At 54.6% G+C, this 20314-nt stretch overlaps 1 protein-coding gene across 1 annotated transcript in view; it reads left to right on the plus strand.

The window, feature by feature from the left end:
• LOC123171167 (E3 ubiquitin-protein ligase ATL4-like) overlaps positions 1–20314 on the plus strand; it is a 106529-nt gene that overhangs the window by 1097 nt on the left and 85118 nt on the right. The window lies entirely within an intron of this gene.

A 20314-nucleotide genomic window follows, 5' to 3' on the forward strand; every position in this document is an offset into this window, starting at 1 on the left:
GGCACAATTTTCCTTTCCATCATACTTACGAAAGATATTAAAAAGATGAAGCGTATGAGGCAAACTCAATTCCATTTTTTTCTAGTTTTCTTTCATAAACTAAACTAGTGATAAAACAAGAAACTAAAAGACTCGATTGCAAGATATAAAGATATACCTTCAAGAACTCACCTCCCAGGCAACGGCGCCAGAAAAGAGCTTGATGTCTACTATGCAACCTTCTTCTTGTAGACGTTGTTGGGCCTCCAAGTGCAGAGGTTTGTAGGACAGTAACAAATTTCCCTCAAGTGGATGACCTAAGGTTTATCAATCTGTGGGAAGTGTAGGATGAAGATGGTCTCTCTCAAACAACCCTGCAACCAAATAACAAAGAGTCCCTTGTGTCCCCAAGACACCCAATACAATGGTAAATTGTATAGGTGCACTAGTTCGACGAAGAGATGGTGATACAGGTGCAATACGGATGATAGATATGAGTATTTGTAATCTGAAAATATAAAAACAGCAAGGTAGCAAGCGATAAAAGTGAGCGTAAACGGTATTGCAATGCTAGGAAACAAGGCCTAGGTTTCATACTTTCACTAGTGCAAGTTCTCTCAACAACAATAACATAATCAGATCATATAACTATCCCTCAACATGCAACAAAGAGTCACTCCAAAGTCACTAATAGCGGAGAACAAACGAAGAGATTATTGTAGGGTACGAAACCACCTCAAAGTTATCCTTTCTGATCGATCTACTCAAGAGTCCGTAGTAAAATAACATGAAGCTATTCTTTCCGTTCGATCTATCATAGAGTTCGTACTAGAATAACACCTTAAGATACAAATCAACCAAAACCCTAATGTCACCTAGATACTCCAATGTCACCTCAAGTATCCGTGGGTATGATTATATGATATGCATCACACAATCTCAGATTCATCTATTCAACCAGCACAAAGAACTTCAAAGAGTGCCCCAAAGTTTCTACCGGAGAGTCAAGACGAAAACGTGTGCCAACCCCTATGCATAAGTTCACGGAACTCGCAAGTTGATCACCAAAACATACATCAAGTGGATCACGTGATATCCCATTGTCACCACAGATAAACACATGCAAGACATACATCAAGTGTTCTCAAATCCTTAAAGACTCAATCCGATAAGATAACTTCAAAGGGAAAACTCAATCCATTACAAGATAGGCGAGGGGGAGAAACATCATAAGATCCAACTATAATAGCAAATCTCACGATACAACAAAATCGTACCACCTCAAGAACACGAGAGAGAAATACAGATCAAACACATAGCTATTGGTACATAACCTCAGCCCCGAGGGTGAACTACTCCCTCCTCGTCATGGAGAGCGCCGGGATGATGAAGATGGCCACCGGTGAGGGTTCCCCCCCTCCGGCAGGGTGCCGGAATAGGGTCCCGATTGGTTTTTGGTGGCTACAGAGGCTTGCGGCGGCGGAACTCCCGATCTATTCTGTTCACCAATGTTTTTAGGGTATATGGATATATATAGGCGAAAGAAGTCGGTCAGGGGAGCCACGAGGAGCCCTCGAGGGTGGGGCATGCCCAGGGGGGTAGGGCGCGCCTCCCTGCCTCATGGCCACCTCGAAGCTTCCCTGACGTCTACTCCAAGTCTCCTGGATTGCTTTCGTTCCAAAAATAACTCTCCCGAAGGTTTCATTCTGTTTGGACTCCGTTTGATATTCCTTTTCTTCGAAACACTGAAATAGGCAAGAAAAGAGGAATTTTGGCTGGGCCTCCGGTTAATAGGTTAGTCCCAAAAATCTATACCTATACTAATTCTAGACTTCCTAGAAATTCCCACGTTAATTGGATCCTGATTTCGAGATAAAATAAAACTACGCACGTAAGATATAGAAGGAGATTGGATCCGTATTTCGAGATAAAATAAAACTACTCATGTCAGATATAGAAGGGGATTGGATCCGTATTTTATTCCATCTACTAGTCCACCGTCTCTACCCCCTATTTTATCTGTCTCTGACTCTATCTCCTCCCATAGAAACCATTCGACAGACCCGCCCCCTCTGCAATCTCTCCCCATGAGAAAAAAAACAAATGCATCTACCGTGCCTCCTCTCTATTCTTTCTCTCCACCCATGGAAACTACTCCACCTCCCATCCCCCTCCATGGAAAACAAATTAATTGTCTCCCTCGAAACTAATGCGAGGATGGTTGAGATGGATCTGACCAGGTCAAGGGGCATACTGCCTCAAATTTATTTTCCCCAACTAGATCAGGTTCGTTTCTCATAGTATAGCGCCACCCGGATTTCTTGGCCCGTATGATTATTACTTCCCTGTTTTTCTCTAAGCTTAGTTGGCTATGCGACCTCTTATTGGCAGAATTAATTAGATATTCACAAGCAGAACTGTCGCCAGGAATGAGGCGACATGCAAGCGGAGGGGTACAAAACTGCATGCAAGGTCTTAATTAATGCAGTAGCCAATGCATGCCCGTTTTGGGCGAGGCTTTCTCTCTCTCCCATGAAGAATTAATCCCTTCCTATAGATGATGAATTAAATTCTTTTGGTAACTGATGGTGAGTTAATTTTTCCTTGATCTCAGTGTTTTGGCATGCATCCCTTTTAAACCGGGAGGAATTTTGGAAAGCGAGGATCGGTGTAATAGCTATGGGATTCCAGTAACCTCAACAAAATTGAACTGATTAGCCTTTGCATGGTACTACTTGATGAAGAGGTCATTTTTTATTTATTGAAAAGTACATGTATATTCATAATAAATAGGCTGCTACGATTATAGAAGTTTTTCTTCTAAATTTTGAAGCTTCTTCACCATTAACAGTAATTTTTTTAAGGGCACTATGTATGATATATTGCAAGGTAGTGAAACATATGTTTAGAAGTTCATGGTCTTTTGTATCATGTCCATTAGTATATCTATAAAAGCCAAATAGGTATTGCTCTCAAGACGATGTTGTAAGGAAATAAATATGGCGCCCACTTGCAAGGAACAGTTCAAGAGCGTATCTTCTATATCAGAAGAATACTACAACAAATAACTCTAATGACGTGTATAAATGTAAATACAGGTAATTATACATATTCCTTTTCTTATATTTTCTAATGTGCTATTTGTCGGGTGGTAGGTGCGACATATGCCAACGGGTGGCTTATCATTGTGGGAGCCAGTAAGACATCGCCGGTGCCTGGAAATGGGAAAAGGCGAAGACATGCACGCCGGCGAATCTTACCCAGTTCGGGGCTCTCCATGGAGATAACACCCCTAGTCCTGCTCTGCGGGGTCTCCGCATGATCACTAGATCAACACAAGTGGCTACAAGTGGCTCCTTGAGCTGTTTGGCTAGAGGAAGAAGAAGGGCAAGGCTAGCTCTCCTCTTCTCTCTATGTGGTGTCTAAAACTCTAAGAGATCAACCCTTTGCATGGGTGCCCCGGGGGTTTATATAGGCCTACCCCCCAGGGGTACAATGGTAATCTGGCTGGACGCGGGTCCTAGCAGTCAGTGTCTGTATTCACCGGCTTCTGCCCCGACCGCCGGGGCCCGCCGACTGGTGGGTCCCGCTGGCTGCCGACCTATTGGCCGACAGGCCGGCCCCACCGCCTGGGGATCTTGTTGGTGGCTGGTTACTGTAGCCTCGCCCCTGATGACGAGGGCTTTGTCGAGGCAAGCATGGCTTCAGTGCCGCCGCCTGGCGGGCTCTCACTGTAGCCTTACCTCGTCTTGTCTCCTTAATGATGCACATACTTCGAGGGAGGGAGGTAGCCGGCTATTGGGAGCCGGCTACGCCCTAGGCCGACTGGGGGAGGCTTGGCCGTCTTCGAGCTTCTCTCTGGCTGAAGGGGCCCGCCGCCCATCGGCCGTACTGACAGCCTGTCGTGGGTGGAGTCACAGTCAACATGGCAACAGTGCCACGCCGGACGGGGGATGGCCGACCCGTACGGCCCACTGTGGCCACACATGCTCCGGGATTCGGGGGTGGCAGGCTGTACTGTAGCCACGCCCCGTCTCGTCACCGTTATGTGGGTGCAGCCTTTGAGGGTGCAATCTTGGCCACTTGCCGGGAGCCAGTCCTCTTATGGCCGGCTTCTGGGAGTCGGTCCTCTTGTGGCCGGCTTCTTGGAGTCGGCCATCTTGTGGCTCTCTTCGGGAGGGTTTTTAGGGTCGGGCCGACTTCCAGCAGTCGGTCCATGAGATAGCCGGCCAGGGGAAGGCGGCCCTGCGCTTTGGGTGCTTGAAGGCTTGATCGGCCCAATAATTTCTTGAAGAGCCAGGGGGAGTCCGTTAGGCTACGTACCCGTGGTCATTTACTCCGACAGTAGTCCCCGAAGCTGGTTGGGCTTCGAGGCTGAAAGGAGGACGAGAAGCTCAATCAGCTTCCTATCTTGAAGAGCCAGCAGCTAGGAGCCGTCTTTGATCAGGTGCGCCGTCTTGGTGAGGTTTTGAAGTCTGAAGGCGGGAACCAGCTGGCGCGCACGCCGGGTTGCGGGCCGGCCGCTTGCCGCCCGCAGGCTACGTGGCACCCTCCGGCTGGAAGAGCCTGCCAGCCCCCGCGCGTGACGGGACGCCGCTGCAGGCCCGGGCCCGCCACTTCCATGCCTAGGCCTAGGTGTGGATCTTCTGTGGCCCAAAATGGGCCATTCGCCTTCCAATGGCAGTTTCCGCACGCCGTTAGGGCGCAATAATCGCGGGACGTGGGGGAGTGGGCGCAGTTAATCCCACATCCCCCCATGCCTCGCCTCCTCGGCTTCGCCGCACGAGGCTATAAATAGGGGGAGGAGGGGGAGCGGCAGACGCTCGCACGCTCACCCTCGCTCCGCCATCTTCTTCTTCTTCCTCTCCGTCGCTGCAGCCCCTCGCCGTCGCGCCATCCCTCTAGTCTTCGCACTACCTCGCAGCTTTGCCGCCGCGGGGCCGTGGTTTCGCCGTCGTCGCGCCCTTCTCATCGGCGTCCTGCCTCATGTTGCACGGCGGAGACTGGGACGGCTCCAACGTCCACGCGGACCACATCGACTTCCTCCGCAAGACGCGGCGGTTACCCGGCAGGGACCATGTGCGGGTCCGTCTTGCGCCGGAGAGGAAGATCTCGCCGGTGCCGGAGGAGGGCGAGCGGGTAATCTTCCGCTCACACTTCCTGCGCGGCCTTGCCCTGCCTGCGAGCGGCTTCTTCCGATCCTTCCTCGAATTCTACCAGCTCTAGCCGCACCACCTCACTCCAAACACGGCGGTGCTACTGTCTGCCTTCGTCACCTTGTGCGAGGGTTTCCTGGCGTCCTTCCCACCCTCGAGCTCTGGGGGGAATTCTTCCGTCCAAGCTCGGCACTGCCATGCAGGGCGTGCCGGCTCAGAGCGGCGCCTTCATCGCGGTGTGCAGGCCGGTAGCTGACAACCCTTTTCCTCCCATCACGCTGATCCAGTCAGTGAAGCTCTGGCAGAAATCCTACTTCTATGTGAAGAACGTCGCTCCGCAAGGCGACTTCGTCAACTTGCCGGCTTACGTAGCCGGCCCGCCGGATGGGAGGCGGCCCCAGTGGTCCTACCGGGCCAAAACGCTGTCGCCTGCTGGAGCCGCCGCCGTCGCGTGACTCCGGGTAATGGTCCAGTCGGAGGGCCTGACCGGGCCCGACCTGCTGGCCGCCTTCGTGGTGCGCCGGGTGCTCCTGCTCCAAGGCCGGCCTCATATGATTAGTCAAATGAGCGGCCAACTCGATCCGAGTTGGATGTGCACCAAGGAGATGCCTCATGCCGAGGTAGCTCTCATGGTGAACTACCTCGCGAACTGCAAGCTCACCGACGAGTGGCAGTTTGGCAAGGAGCCGTACTTCCGTGCCCATCACCCGCCTATGGTAAGCTTTCTTTATCTTCTCTTCTTTACTTTTGTCACCAAGTTTCTCTTGGCCGACTCTGATCAGTTGGTTTGTCTAGACAGAGCCCCCTCCTTCGACCGGCAGCCGGGGCAGCGGGGTTGGAGCGCCAATATCTTCCCGACCGGACGGCGCACGACTTGGACGACCCCGACTTGGGGGCGGCCGCTCTGGACGACAACACCATGGGGGGAGGCGGCGAGGCAGGCGGCTCCGGGCTTGGAGCCAGCTTTGACGAGTGGTCGGATGATGATGAGGCGGAAGTCGTCCCGCGCCGCCAGCCGGTGTCCGATCATGGCGCGTGTTCATCTGCCGCGACGGCTGCCCGAGGCGGTGCGCAGAAGCGCCGGGCCGCGCCGGGCCTACTCGGCAGTCGGCCGAAGATCCCAAGAGCACGGCGGCGGCGACCAAGCGGGACGAGGCAGCCGCGAAGGCTGCCCGCTTCCGCAAGGTGGTGAAGCACCCACAAATGGATTCGGCGTAAGTGTCAATTTTCTCGCGTATTCCTTCTTCTTTTTTGTTGATATCTTCTGAATCCTTGTCTTGACTTATCAAATAGGGCTCCGCTCTCTCTTGAGCGGACCGCTACCGCCTCCGTGGTTGCATCGGCGGGAGGATCCACAAGCGCCCACCGCGTGGATCCCCGTGCCGAGGTTCAAGCGGCGACGGAGCGGAATGCGCGAGAGGCGCGGGAGGAGCGGGAGGCGGAGGAGCTGAGGGCGGCTGCTGCCAAGGCGGCGCGGGATCTGGCGGAGGAGTCGGTGGAGGCACAAGCCAACGCGGCAGCCAAGGCCCAGGCGGAGGCTGCAGCCGTAGAGAGGGTGGCGGAGGCCCTGCTTGTCGTCCCCCTGCGCGCTATGGCGCCGGAGATCCCGGAGCCCCCGCCGGAGGAAGCCGGTGGCGACCGGCTGGGGATGGAGAGGGAGGAGGACGACATCATCGTCCGAGAGAGGGAGGCGCCACCACCATCGCCGACTGGGGCGGACCAAGGCAGCCGGCCTAGCGCGCCGCCCATGCAACCGGCTGGGGGCGAGCCGGCTGCGAGGGCAGACCTGGTGGTCCAGTCGCCATCGCACCAGCGGGCGGGGAAGGCGACTTCGGTGCCGGACCCGCAGAAGGCCGCGGGCTCTGGCTCGTCGGCCCAGGATCTGGAGACGGCCAGCGCCAGCTCGGGGTGGACACCGGGTGGTGGGACGGCCGTGCTGAACGTGGCAGCGCAAGAAGTCCGGAACCGTGCTGAGGCAGTATAATCAAAGAGTTCCTCGCGACACGGACGGCCATTAGGGTGAGTCTTCCCGCTTTTTGTTTCTTACTCTTGATTTCTTCCGTGGGGGCGCGTCAGCGCACCCACTGGGTGCAGTCCCCGAGTTCCGAGTCGGCTGCTGAGCACGCGGCTTGGAACTTCTTAGTAGACTTCGATTGCTATCTTGTTCTTATTCGCTCCTTTGTCCTATTTGCAGCACTATCACAACCTCCGCACGGCTACCTTCAACTCCCAGGTCCGGGAGCTGAACCAGAAGACCACTGATCTGACTGAGAGCCGGAGTAAGTGCTTCATCTTTTATCTCACATAGGGGCGCATCAGCGCACCCACTGGGTGTAGTCCCCGAGATTCGGGCCGACTGCCGAGCAGTCGGGCCGGATCTTGCCTAGCGCGCCGCCGTGCAACTGGCTGGGGGCGAGCCGGCTGCGAGGGCAGACCTGGTGGTCCGGTCGCCATCGCGCCAGCGCGCGGGGAAGGCGACTTCGGTGCCGGACCTGAAGAAGGCCGCGGGCTCTGGCTCGTCGGCCCAGGATCTGGAGACAGCCAGTGCCAGCTCGGGGTGGATGCCGAGTAGTGGGACGGCCGTGCTGAACATGGCGGCGCAAGAAGTCCGGAACCGGCTTTAATCCCAGGCCACCGTGCTGAGGCAGTATAATCAAAGAGTTCCTCGCGACACGAACGACCATTCTAGTGAGTCTTCCCGCTTTTTGTTTCTTGCTCTTGATTTCTTCCGTGGGGGCGCGTCAGCGCACCCACTGGGTGTCGTCCCCGAGTTCCGAGTCGGCTGCTGAGCAGGCGGCTGGGAACTTCGTAGTAGACTTCGATTGCTATCTTGTTCTTATTCGCTCCTCTATCCTATTTGCAGGACTATCACAACCTCTGCGCGGCTACCTTCAACTCCCAGGCTGGGAGCTGAACCAGAAGACCACTGATCTGATTGAGAGCCGGAGTAAGTGCTTCATCGTTTATCTCACGTAGGGGCGCGTCAGCGGACGCACTGGGTGTAGTCCCCGAGATTCGGGCAGACTGCTGAGCAGTCGGGCCGGATCTTTCCTGGCGACTTCTTTCTTATTGCTTTTTTCTTCTTTGCCATATCTGCAGAGGCCAATGCTGACCTAAGGGAGCAGTTGGGTGGGGCCCAGACCGCCCTTCGCGCCAAGGAGGCCGAGTGCAATGCCTTGGCTCAGGAGTGTGACCGCTTGGCCAAGAGGCTGGCCGACCAGGAGGAGAGCCATAAGGCGGCCCTGAAGGCGGCGCAGGACAGCGAGGCCGCCCTCCAAGCCGAATACGAGACCGAGGCGGCGGGCTGGGCTGAGGCAAGGCAATTGCTGATCAATGGCTACGGCCAGATCGAAGATTTGGTTGACGGTAGGCCTTCTTCTTCTTCGTTCCTTTGCTTGCCGCCTGCCATTTGGTCCATTTTCTGACTTTGTGTTTTTTCTCTTCCTTTCTTACCTGTGCACAGTACTTCCCTGGTTACTCCTTTTCCGCCAACCAAGTCATCAAGGCCCACCGCGAGGCGCAAAGGCAGGCTGGTGCTGAGATCGCACCGGATGCTCGCCGGTCGCTTGAGGAGCAGCTTCTGGCGATCCAAGCCCGCCTCCAGCTGGCTCACCGCATGCTCTGCCATCTTCAGCGTGTTGGGGCGCAAGTGCTGGCCGCCGTCTCGCCCAGCGAGGTGGTTCCCCGTACCCCCAGTCGGACTGCCGACTGGCTGGAGGTAGCGGTTGGCCGCTTCGAGGCCTGGAAAGCTTCTGCAGCTCGGTCAGGCGACAGGCGGGCGTTGGAGTTCGTCAAAGCTTGGTATCCTGAGCTGAATTTGGACCAGCTGGCCACCTGGCGGCAGGAGGCTGACGAGGAGCTGGAGGCGGTGCGGCCGGCTATCATCCAGCGCGCCTCGGCGATCACCGACTACACCGACACCAGTGCCTTTGCCCCTGAGGTGGATGATGACGGTGTTGCTCAGCCAGAGGAGTGGTTTGGGCTGAACCCAGCGGATGGTGAGGACTCGGTGGAGGAGATCGACTCCAGCGACGAGGGCGAAGAGGAGGAGGGAGAGGATGGTGAAGAAGCTGTGCCAGATGGTGGAGCAATCGGCCAGCCTCAGCTTGATCGTGCCTCCAGCAACGAGGCGCGTGCGAGCACGCCGCCTGTAGCCGGTGATGATCAAGCCGAGACTCACCAGCCGGCCACTCCTCTAGCCAGCACTGTCGTCTCCACTTACCTGCCTGGCTCGCCTGTTGCACCTTTAGCCTGATCCGCCACCTTTGCTTTCCTGTTTATTACTCTTTGAACAGTATTTGTTAAGTTTGCGCAGTTCCACCCACTGGGGGTGTATTCAAACGATGTTGAATGCCGGCCTTTCGAAGGCCTTTTGTGTAAATATAATCATGCATGTGCTTGGCTTCCGATTGTATTCGCTTTTCATCCTTTTGGCTATTTCCTTTGCCGCTCTCCCTTGGTCGTCGCCTTCCCAGCCGGACAGCTGCTCTGCAGTCTGTGGCTTGGGAAGGGCTTGGCCGTTCGGGAGGGCAAGTACTCTAGCTGTCTTGGGTTGTAGCAAGGTGAATGGGAAGCCGGCCAGCCGGCTGTTCTAACAGCCGGTAGGCGGGGTGGGAGGCCGGCTTGTGTTATATAAGTTCATTAGTCCTTAGTCGTTTTTTCGTGTGGGCATCCTTTCCTGCGTTTGACTCTTGCCAGTCGGACAGTCGATTCTTCGAGCTGCGACTTTCAACAAAACACGGCTTGGGTGCCGGCACACTACTTGTCTGACTGCAGGTAGAACTTTAATATAACTCAAGGCGGCATGTCCCCTGGCCGACTGATCGAACCCGGTGCCGGACATAAAACAAATGTGGTAATACATTCATAGGTATGACACTCATCATACATAGATAAAAGAGGGTAGTCCCCGAGTGCTCCTCGGGGTGCCCGTTGTCTTGTACTTAATACAAAAGGTAGTGTGGTACATACTGCTTTTAACTGTAAAATCTTCGGAGGAGATTGGCGTTCCATGGTCGTTCCGACTCCTTGCCGGAATCACCTCTCTTGCGTGCCTTCGGCTTCTGTGCGTCGATCAGGTAGTAGAAGTCATTGCCTAGGGCCTTGCTGATGACGAAGGGGCCTTCCCAAGGGGCTGAGAGCTTGTGCTGGCCGGCTGTTCGCTGGATCAGCCGGAGCACAAGATCTCCTTCTTGGAAGGATCTTGGCTTGACCTTCCGGTTGTGGTAACGGCGCAAACCCTGCTGGTAGATGGCGGACCGGCTGAGTGCTAACAGCCGGCCCTCTTCCAGCAGGTTAACGCCGTCTTCTCGCGCTTCCTTGGCCTCCGCCTCCGTGTACATGGTGACCCGAGGTGAGTCGAACTCAATGTCAGTTGGGATGACAGCCTCGGCACCATATACAAGGAAGAAAGGGGTGAAGCCTGTTGATTTGTTCGGGGTAGTACGCAGACTCCAGAGGACGGCGGGCAGCTCATCGAGCCAGCAGCCGGCCGAACGCTCTAGTGGTACGACCAGTCGGGGCTTGATGCCGGAGAGGACGAGGCCGTTTGCTCGCTCGACTTGGCCATTTCACTACTGGTGGGCAACGGACGCTAAGTCCAGTCGGATGCCCGGTGTCGCACAGAAACGTGCCAGTGCTCCTTTAGCAAAATTCGTGCCATTGTCGGTGATGATGCCGTGTGGTACACCATACCGGGTGGTGATATCTGTGATGAATGTCACGGCAGTCGGCCCATTCAGCTTCTTGATTGGCTTCGCTTCAATCCACTTGGTGAATTTGTCCACTACGACAAGCAGATGTGTCATGCCGCCGCGCGCCGTCTTGAATGGGCCCACCATATCCAATCCCCAGACGGCAAAGGGCCAGGTGGGGGGATGGTCTTGACTGCAGAAGCCGGCAGGTGTTGCTTGGAGCTGAAGACATGGCACCCTTGGCAGCATTTGACTAATTCCTTGGCATCTTCCAAAGCAGTCGGCCAGAAGAACCCATGGCGGAAAGCTTTGGCGACAAGTGATCTTGAGGCCGCGTGGTGGCCGCATTCGCCTTGGTGGATGTCCTTGAGGATTGCTATGCCCTTCTCTGGCTCGACGCAGCGCTGGAAGACTCTAGTGACGCTGCGCTTAACGAGTTCTTTGTTTACAATTGTGTATGCTCCGGCTCGGCGTTGAACTTGTCTTGCTGAGATCTCGTCAGCCGGCAGCTCTCTGTTTACCAGGAAGTTGAGGATGGGTTGGGCCCATGATGGAGCTGTGACTTCTTCTATTGCGAATACGACTACTGCGACCAGGGTGGGTGGGTTGGGTGGTGAAGAGTTGGAGTCGGCCACCGCCTGTTGTGTCGTTGCAGTCCCCGGGCCGACTGCTGCAGTCCCCGGGCCGGGTTTTGAAGTCCCCGAGCCGGGTGCGACTACGGCAGTCCCCGGGCCACCAGTCGAAGTCCCCGAGCCGCCTGCTGGGTTCCCCAAGTCGGATCCGATTGCATCAGGGGCAGGCGGTACGAAGATGGAGTCTGATTCTGGAGACAGCTTGACAGACGGTTTGAGGAGGCGTTGGAGAGAGACGCTGGTTGGTATAGCTTGTCGGGTGGAGCTGATTCATGCCAGGGCATCTGCTTGCTCGTTGTCGGCCCGAGGTACGTGGAGGAACTCGCATCCTTCAAAGTATCCGCTGATTTGCTGAACGAGGAATCGGTAGCTCGCCATGTTTTGTCCTTGGCGTCCCAGTCGCCGGATGATTGTTGGACTACCAAATCCGAGTCGCCATAGCACAGGATCCGGCGGATGCCGAGATCTTGGCTAGCCGGAGCCCATGTATGAGCGCCTCGTACTCGGCCACGTTGTTGGAGGCGGAAAAATGAATTTGCAGTGTATATCTGAGTTTGTCGCCCTTGGGAGAGGTGAGGACGATGCCGGCTCCCAAGCCAGTGCGCATCTTGGATCCATCGAAGTGCATCCGCCAATGAGTGGAGTCGGGAGCCGGCGGTAGGTACTAGGTCTCGGCCCAGTCGACAAGAAAGTCGGCCAATGCTTGGGACTTGATGGCGGTGTGAGGCTGGTAGAAGATTGTGTAAGGAGCCAGCGCAATGGCCCACTTGGCCACCCGGCCGGATGCATCCCGGCTGCCTATGATCTCGGCGAGCGGGGCAGTGCATACGACCGTGATGGGATGCTCTTGAAAGTAGGGCTTCAGCTTCTTGGCGGCAAGGTATACTCCATAGCACATCTTCTGGTAGTGCGGGTAGTTTTGCTTCGAGGTGGACAGTACTTCGCTCAAATAATACACCGGCCTCTGGACTAACTGAGCCCGGCCTTCTTCTGGGCGTTGGACCACAATAACTGTGCTGACCACTCGGTTGGTCGTGGCAATGTAAAGGAGCATGGGCTCTTTCTCAGTCGGCGCCGCCAGGACAGGTGGCGTGGTCAACATCTTCTTCAACTCATGGAAAGCTTGGTCTACTTGGTCGTTCCACTCGAAGTGGGTGGACTTTTTCATGAGTCGGTACAGGGGGAGAGCCTTCTCTCCTAGCTGGTTGATGAAGCGGTTCAGGGAGGCCAGGCAACCAGTAAACTTTTGGACGTCTCGCAGCTTGGTAGGAATCTCCATTCTCTCTATGGCCTTGATCTTCACTGGGTTGCACTCGATGCCGCGTTCAGAGACCAAGAAGCCTAGACGCTGGCCGGCTGGTACTCCGAACACGCATTTCTCAGGGTTGAGCTTGATCTGAAACCGGCGCAAGTTGTCAAATGTTTCTCTGAGGTCTTCCAGCAGGGTGCCGCGTTTCTCCGTCTTCACCACAATATCGTCTACATAGATGTGGGCATTTCTACCGAGTTGCTTGAGGAGGCAGTTTTGCATGCAACACTGAAAACTGGCACCGGCATTTCTCAAGCCGTATGTCATAGTCAGGTAGCAGAAAGCTCCGAATGGTGTGATGAAGGCGGTCTTCAGGCGGTCGGCTGGATCCAACTTGATCTGATGGTAGCCCGAGTAAGCATCCAAGAAACTAACCAGCTCGCATTCGGCTGTGGAGTCTATCACTTGATCGATTCGAGGTAAGGCAAACGGATCTTTGGGGCAGGCTTTGTTGAGGCTGGTATAATCTATACACATGCGCCATTTATTGTTTTTCTTCAATACAAGGACCGGGTTGGCAAGCCACTCTGGAAAAAACACCTCCATAATGAAGTCGGCTGCCAGAAGCCGGGCTATCTCTTCTCCCACAATCCTTCTCTTTTCCTCCGACAGTCGGCGGAGAGGTTGTTTGACTGGTTTTGCGTTTGCTCGAACGTGTAGCTTGTGCTCGGCGAAATCCTTCGGAACACCCGGCATGTCCTTTGGGGACCATGCAAAGATGTCCCGATTCTCACGAAGGAAATCGAAGAGCTCGCCTTCCTATTTGCTGTCCAGGTTTGCCCCAATGACGGCAAACCTCTCCGGGTTCTCTGGGTCCAGAGGTATCTTCTTTGTTTCCTTGGCCGGCTGGAAGGAGCCTTGAGCATCATATTTCTTGGGGTCAGGGGACAGGGCCAGCTGCTTGCCGGCCATGGCCACGACTCGGTCCAGCATCTTCTTTTCTTCAGCAATCACGAGAGACTCTGCCAGCCGGCTGCTGGCTGCAGCACACTCGGAGGATTTCTTGTAGTCTCCGGCTATGGTGATGATCCCCTTCAAACTTGGCATCTTCATCTTAAGGTAGGCGTAGTGGGGCACAGCCATGAACTTGGCCAGGGCAGGTCGGCCAAGCAACGCGTGGTAAGGGCTCTCTAGATCCACCACTTCAAACTAGATTGCCTCTCGGCGGAAGTGATCCTTGTCTCCGAAGAGAACATCCATCTTGATCTTGCCGATTGGTGAGCAGGACAGGCCGGGTACGATGCCATGGAACACAGTCCGGCTTGGCATGAGTTGTTTCGTCTTGATGTTCAGCTTCTCTATCGTGTCGCGGTACAGTATGTTGATGATGCTCCCACCGTCAATCAGTACACGGGAGAAACGGGCAGCTCGCCTTTCTGTCGCGAGGGTGGCGTCTAACACCAATGTATAAGAGCCGGGAGACGGCATCACCTCTGGGTGATCGGCCCGGCTCCAGCTGATAGGCTTCTCAGACCAATGCATAAACTCTGGGTTTTCGAGGCGACCGCATTGACTTCTTGATGTTGTCGGCGCCGACTGCGCCTGTCTTCAGTTTGGCTTGTAAAGACGACATAGGCGGCGTGCTTGTCCGGGAACTCGTCTTGAATGGCTCCGACTGCTGGTCGAGCAGCCGGCTGTTGAGGGGCTGGAGGTGGTGGGCCAGCAGGTGGAGGCGGCACCAGCCCTTCGCCTTTGGAGATCCGCGTGAGCCAATGACACTTCCGAGTCGTGTGGTTGGACGGCTTCGCGCCGCTGTGGAACTTGCAGGGGGCATCAAGGGTTTGCTCGTAGGAGAAAGCCGGCTGCCAAGCCGGCCTGCCGCCCTTCTGCTTCTTGGGCATGGGCCGCTCTTTAGGTTGTTCGTCTTCGACTGTGGCTACTTGCCGACTGGTGGAAGGCGGCATAGGGGCCTTGCGCTTGTTGTCGTTCTGGTAAGGGCGTCGATTGGAGTCACCAGCCGGCGTCTTGGGAGCTGGAGCAAGCACCTTTCCAGAGGCATCCACTCGAAGCTCGGTCTTCATTGAAGAGTCGGCCGTGGCGTACTTGTCTGCTATGATCAGCAGCTCCTCGAGGGTAGTCGGCTCGTCGCAGAGGAGCCGGTGCTTGAGGAGGGTTCCCTCTCGGCACCCAGCAGTGAAGTACTCTATGGCTTGAACCTCGTGCACCCCTTCGCAGGAGTTGCGGAGCTCGGCCCAACGCGTGAGGTAGTCGCGAGTTGATTCGCTGGGCCCTTGGACGCACAAGGAGAGCTGGCGGGGCTTGGGAGGCCGCTTGTACGTGCTGGTGAAATTGCGGATGAAGACTTCCGTGAAGTCTAGCCAGCTGTTGATGTTGCAGGGCTTGAGGCTGTTCAAGCAAGTGCGTGACGTGCCTTGAACCATGAGCGGGACGTACTTCACGGCAACGCGCCTGTTGCCGTTCGCTATGCGGACTGCGGTGGAGTAATCGATCAACCAGTCTTCCGGCTTCACGGAGCCGTTGTATTTTGGCGTGTCTCTTGGGAGTGAGAACCCTTTGGGGAAGGGTTCATCGTGGATGCGGGAGCCAAAGCAAGGCGGGCCGACATCATCTTCTTCTCCTAGCGCCAGGGATCGTGCTAGGCGGTCGATCCGGTGGCGGGCGTCATTCTCGCCGACTCTTTCGCGGTGGCCTAGTCGGCCACCGAGAGTCGGATGCGTAACAGGCGGCGGGGGGAGATATCTCTCCCCGCGAGGCGGCGGAGGAGGCGGATTGCCTCGTCGTTCCACAGCTCGGCGGCGGCCTTCTGCGTCGCGCTCGATGGTGAGCCGAGTCCGACTGCGGCTAGCAGCCGGCTCCTTGTCTTTTCTCGCGTGGGCGCCATCTGCAGTCGGCGTCCGGGATGTCGCGCCGTCACTACTGGAATCAGCTAATTTGCCATCTGCCAGCTCTTTGCCGTCTGCTAGCTGACGGCAAAGAAGCTCTTTGCCATCAGCTACCCAAAAGCAGACAACAAAGAAATGGCAGACGGCAAAGAAGCTCTTTGCCATCTGCGAGCTCTTTGCCGTCTGCTAGCAAGATGAGTTTAATTTGCTCCGCCGATGCCAGTGATTGCTCCTGGGACCACGGTGAGTTTAATTTGAATGGACATTACTTGCTAGTCTTAACATTTGAGTGTCATCATGCTAACAAGACATTGGAAACCCAGTAAAAAAAACAAGACATTGGAAATGATCTTTGGTGCAGCGTAACTCCAGACAAGCATCGCATGATCCTTCTCCAGCTACCGACACGAGCCAGCCCGCTCCTACACCTCCTGGATCTTGGTAAGTTTATCTAGTGTTTTGCTTAACACATGCATAAAGACCTAGACTTAGCTTTATTTCCTCCAATGCTTACCATAATGACCTAGACTTAGCTTCTTCTCCTCCAAAATGACTTAATAAGCTTACTGACCTCCAAAACCATCCATTTTACTTAAGTTAGCTCTAAAACGATCTGTCCTTAGCTTACTTATGTCAAAAATTGCATAATTAGCTTAGTTAGCTCATAAACGATCCATTTTACCTAAGTTAGCTCTAAAATGACCCATTTTACCTAGGTTAGAATATAAATGATCCAGTTCATCCAAGTTAGCTCAAAAATGACCCATTTTACCTAGATTAGCTCCTAAATGATCCATTTTACCTATGTTAGCTTTAAAATGACCCATTTCACCTAGGTTAACTCCAAAATGGCACATCTTACCTAGGTTATCTCATAAACGGCCCATTTCAACTAATTTAGCTCATAAACGATCCATTTCACCAGGTTAGCTAAAAAAGATCCATTTCACCTAAATTAGCTATTAAATGATCCATTTCACCTAACTTAGCTCAAAAAGATCCATTTCAACTAAATTAGCTCATAAATGATCCATTTCACCTAAGTTAGCTCAAAAACGATCCATTTCAACTAAGTTAGCTCATAAATGATCCATTTCACCTAAGTGAGCTAAAAACGATCCATTTCACCTTCGTTGCCTAAAAAACGATCCATTTGACCTTAGTTAGCTCATAAACGACCCATTTCAACTAAGTTAGCTCATAAATGATCCATTTCACCTTAGCTAGCTCATAAACGACCCATTTCAACTTAGTTAGCTCATATATGATCTATTTCACGTAAGTTAGCTCATAAATGACATACTCTTCTTGTTCTAGTCTTCTTCTTGTTCTACTCTTCTTGTTCTAGTCTTCTTCTTGTTCTAATCTTCTTCTTGTTCTACTCTTCTTGTTCTAGTCTTCTTATTCTAGTCACCTATTTCTAACTTTCTTATTTTTCATTTTGCAGATTTCATTCACTTGACGAAAGCTTGCATAGATGGAGTGCTCCTTATCCCTTTCTCTGTTTCTTTTGTATCGTTGAACTATGCATGTATCGTTGGATGAAACTATTGTAATATATATGGTTGGATGCCTCTATGTTGAACTTGCTATGTATGATGGAACTATGCATGGAACTTGGTAGTTGGATGGAACTATGCATGGAACTTGGTAGTTCGATGGAACATATGTGATGAAGTTATGTGATGGAACTATGTATGATGGAACTATGCATGTTGGATATCTTATATGTTTGCTCTGTAATTGCCTTGTGAAATATATCTATATATGTCATATATATATTTTCTGTGAAAATTGTTGGATTTAATAAAAAACAGAAAAAAGAGCCAATATGCAGGCTCTTTGCCGTCTGCCACCAACGGCAACGGGCTCTTTGCCGTCTGCCGCGGACGGCAAAGAAGACACGTGGAATCCAGTTGTGCTTCCTGGGAGCTGACCCATTTGGTCAGTTTGCCTACAGTGGCAGACGGCAAAGAGTAAACGATTTTGGCGTCAGCAGCGGACGGCAAAGGCCTGCCATGTAGTGACGTGTAGATGACATCATACGGCGGATGGCAAAGACACTAGAAAGTTTGCCGTCAGCGGCAGACGGCAAAGGCACTAGAAAGTTTGCCATCAGCGGCGGACGGCAAAGGCCTGCCGTTAGCCACTTAACGGACCGACAGCGCAATTATTGCCGTCCGCTCTCTTTGCTGTCCGCGGCAGACGGCAAAGGGCCTTTGCCGTCAGCCGCCAGGAAGCAGACGACAAAGTAGTTGTTTACCGTAGCCTACTTTGCCGGAGCCTTTTGCCATCCGCGGTTGACGGCAAAGGCCTTTGCCGTCCGCCGTTCATGCCTTTGCCGTCCGCCGTGGCAGACGGCAAAATAGTTGATTCCTGTAGTGCGTGCTCTCGGCATGGGGGAGGACTTTCAGCGCGGGCGCTAACTTCATGCCGCTCTGCGGCCGCGTCGATCAGCTGCTGGATGTGTCTAGTCATGTAGGGGAGCTCGTCGGCCCCTAGCCCGTTCAGCTCGTCTACGGCCGCCTGAGCGGCACGCAGGTTCTCGAGTGGCGTGTCGTAGACTGGGCGGTCTGCTCCCAGCATGCTGGCGATGGCCGCGCCGCGCTTCTTGACGATGCCGGCTCGGTTCGGCCCGCCAGGAGGCGGCGTACCAAAGGCGGCGCGGTCGACTTCGTGCTGGTGAGCCTCAGTGAGGCGTCTCATGGATGCTATCTTCTGGCCGTCCGCGATGAGGGCGAGGCGGCGCGCCTCCAGTGTCTCGGCGTCGGCGTCGGCCGGGATGGGGGCGGACAGGTCGTGTAGCGCCGCTTGTAGGGCGTCGTGGGCGTTCTCGCCTGTGTTGGCGCCGTGGCTGATGACCAGCACCTCAGTGATAGCGATGCTGCCACTGTCCGTTCGAGGAAGAGGGTCGTCGATGAACACAACGTTGGTGGGGAAGGCATCAAGCGATGCCGTGTCGGAGTCGACAAGCATCGGGTCGGTGGAGCTGACCGACTCCAAGTCCACAGCAAGCTCGCTAGAGACGTGAAGCTGGTCGAGGAGGCTGACAAGGCGGCTCTCGGGGTAGTCTGTGCCCGCGTCGGACGCAGGCTCGCGGAGATGCGAGCCTCGCCAAGAAGATCGGCGAGGCGGCTCGCCGCGCAGGCGTCATCGACGCCTTGCAGCGCGTCGGGGCAAGCACCATCGGGCGTGCCGGGCTGGCTAAGCTCGCTGGGAAGGAAAAGGGTTCCCGTCCAGAACAGGTCTCCGGAGGACGGTGCACCTGGCCCCATGGTGGGTGCCAAATGTCGGGTGGTAGGTGCGACATATGCCAACGGGTGGCTTATCATTGTGGGAGCCAGTAAGACATCGCCGGTGCCTGGAAACGGGATAAGGCGAAGACATGCACGCCGGCAAATTTTACCCAGGTTCGGGGCTCTCCGTGGAGATAACACCCCTAGTCCTGCTCTGCGGGTCTCCGCATGATCACTAGATCAACACAAGTGGCTACAAGTGGCTCCTTGAGCTGTTTGGCTAGAGGAAGAAGAAGGGCAAGGCTAGCTCTCCTCTTCTCTCTATGTGGTGTCTAAAACTCTAAGAGATCAACCCTTTGCTTGGTTGCCCCGGGGGGTTTATATAGGCCTACCCCCCAGGGGTACAATGGTAATCTGGCTGGACGCGGGTCCTAGCCGTCAGTGTCTGTATTCGTCGGCTTCTCCGCCGGCCGCCGGGGCCCGCCGACTGGTGTGTCCCGCCGGCTGCCGGCCTCTTGGCCGACAGGCCGGCCCCACTGCCTGGGGGTCTTGTCAGTGGCTGGTTACTGTAGCCTCGCCCCTGATTACGAGGGCTTTGTCAAGGCAAGCATGGCTACAGTGCCGCCGCCTGGCGGGCTCTCACTGTAGCCTTACCTCGTCTTGTCTCCTTAATGATGCACATACTTCGAGGGAGGGAGGTAGCCGGATTTTGGGAGCCGGCTACGCCCTAGGATGACTAGGGGAGGCTTGGCCGTCTTCGAGCTTCTCTCTAGCTGAAGGGGCCCGCCACCCGCGGGCCGTACTGACAGCCTGTCGTGGGTGGCGTCACGGTCAACATGGCAACAGTGCCGCGCCGGACGGGGGATGGCCGACCCGTACGGCCCACTGTGGCCACGCGTGCTCTGGGATTCGGGGGTGGCAGGCTGTACTGTAGCCATGCCCCGTCTCATCACCGTTATGTGGGTGCAGCCCTTGAGGGTGCAATCTTGGCCGCTTGCCGGGAGCCAGTCCTCTTATGGCTGGCTTCTGGGAGTCGGTCCTCTTGTGGTCGGCTTCTTGGAGTCGGCCATCTTATGGCTCTCTTCGGGAGGGTTTTTAGGTCCGGGCCGTCTTCCAACAGTCGGTCGTGAGATAGCCGGCCAGGGGAAGGCGGCCCTGTGCTTTGGGTGCTTAAAGGCTTGATCGGCCCAATAATTTCTTGAAGAGCCCGGGGGAGTCGGTTAGGCTACCCGTGGTCATTTAGTCCGACACTATTCATTTATAATGGACATGAAAATATCTAGAGTGTGAAGCTTTAAATTAATTACTAAATACATTATATCATCTATTTTGAAAACTATATATAAGGCAAGATCTGAGTCATGACGAATCATTACAAGAAATAAATGAATGAAATTTCAGGAAATCTAACTACATGAGGAAGACTTCCATAAATAACAAAAAATGCACCAATAGTCATAAGAAAT

This window comes from Triticum aestivum, chromosome 7D (assembly GCF_018294505.1).
Source record: "Triticum aestivum cultivar Chinese Spring chromosome 7D, IWGSC CS RefSeq v2.1, whole genome shotgun sequence".
Lineage (NCBI taxonomy): Eukaryota > Viridiplantae > Streptophyta > Magnoliopsida > Poales > Poaceae > Triticum > Triticum aestivum.